We start from the raw sequence: 1,838 nt of genomic DNA, 5'->3' as shown, positions 1-1,838 counted from the left end.
TCAGTGTCACACGTAATTTTGGTTGTTTCATATGGTGCCTGACAATAATTAGCATATTGTTGTAGATATCCAAATTCACGTTTAAATAAACCCCATTACGTTTTTTGCCGACGCCAAAGGTGATGTCGCCACTGATTAAGTGCATTACATATGTGAATGAAACTGTTCCTTACGCCTGGGAAAAATATTGCTTCGCTTTTAGGTACTTTATATTTACGATACTACAGTAGACTTCAGTGTTCATGAGCGTAAAACGAAATTGGTAGTTCGTTGCTTTAATGCTAATCTAGCTAGTTTTATTATCGTCAAGAATGTAGATACTTCCGAACGAAAACGAGTGCCGCCTTTCTAACTAAAATATCACATACAGTTTCTTGCCTAACTGCAATATGGCGGCGCTAACAGCACGCTGTGACAGCCGAAGTTCGCCATCCAGTTAGTATAGAGACCACTGTGCACGCTTGATAAGTATCAGCTTCAGCATTTCGGCCGCCCACCTCCCAAACGGACCACGAGCAGATGCCTGTTGGGAAACGGCTCGTAACTGTGTTTTGTTTTGGCGCAACTTCCTGGACAAAGCCCTTGACTTCGGCAGAGGCGGGCCGTCCATTCACGAGCGCGGCTGGTTTGTCATTCAGCTCGCGCTGCCCACGGACACTGGGAGAGAGGCGCCGTTTGTAATTTTAGAGGCGCGCTTCGTTTACAACAATGGACGCGTGGGGTTGCGTTGTGGAGGGGGCGGAGTGGGGGCGGAGGTCGCGTAGCGCGAGCGGCCGCGCTGTTGGCTTCCGCTAGGCGTCCGGCGGACGGGCCGTGGCTGCCAAGCGGCACCTTGCGGACCAGCAAGCGCCGCCAGCACTGTTTTAGGCGCCAAAAGGGGATACAGTGGGCGCGGGAGTGTCAACTGCGTGTAAGCATAAATATGTCTGACACAATACTTTGCCAGTACTCTGTGTAATGTGGGCAACGGCCTTGCCGCAATGGATACACCGGTTCCCGTCAGATCACCGAAGTTAAGCGCTGTCGGGCGTGGCCGGCACTTGGATGGGTGGCCATCCGGGCCGCCATGTGCTGTTGCCATTTTTCGGGGTGCACTCAGCCTCGTGATGCCAACTGAGGAGCTTCTCGACCGAATAGTAGCGGCTCCGGTTAAAGAAAACCATCGTAACGACCGGGAGAGCGGTGTGCTGACCACACGCCCCTCCCATCCGCATCCGCATTGAGGATGACACGGCGGTCGGATGGTCCCGATGGGCCACTTGTGGCCTGATGATGGAGTGCTTCTTCTGTGTAATGTCATTATTATTAAGATCCTTGAGAGAGCCGGGCGTGACGAAACTAGTGCACTTGGTGTGCAAGGGAAATACCTTCAGACTTCAAACAGAATGTAATAATTCCAGTGCGAAGGAAGGTACGTGCTGACAGTTGTGGATATTGTAGAATTATCAGTTCAAATTTTACTTTCTCTCATGACTAGTGCGGATATCATCCAATTATCAGTTGAAATTTTACTTTCTCTCCTTGATCTTCCCTTTTTGAGATTGCTTTCACTTTTCAGTGACACTTTCTGGGGTTTAGCAACGGTCTTGAAATCTGCCTGCCACTCTCACGAAGTCACCCAAAAAGAAAAAGCCTCCCAGCGATTTTACGCCTTCAAAGAAAAGTTAGATATCTGCTCGCTGAATAACCATTTATACAAAACATAAGAATCAAATATTTCCACTGAAAAGCTTTCAGATTGATTTCGGTGGGGGTACTTGTACTGTAAGGGATCGGCGGCACAATGAAAGCCTAGATTAAATCTACATCTACATCTACATGGATACTCTGAAAATCAC

At 48.6% G+C, this 1,838-nt stretch overlaps 1 pseudogene; it reads left to right on the top strand.

The window, feature by feature from the left end:
- The first annotated feature begins 962 nt into the window (after positions 1-962).
- LOC126475942 (5S ribosomal RNA) lies at positions 963-1,080 on the top strand (annotated as a pseudogene).
- Positions 1,081-1,838: the final 758 nt, after the last annotated feature.

This window comes from Schistocerca serialis, chromosome 4, assembly GCF_023864345.2.
Source record: "Schistocerca serialis cubense isolate TAMUIC-IGC-003099 chromosome 4, iqSchSeri2.2, whole genome shotgun sequence".
Taxonomy (NCBI): domain Eukaryota; kingdom Metazoa; phylum Arthropoda; class Insecta; order Orthoptera; family Acrididae; genus Schistocerca; species Schistocerca serialis.
Note: the sequence above shows the minus strand (reverse complement) of the source record. Positions and strands in the feature narration are given on the sequence as shown.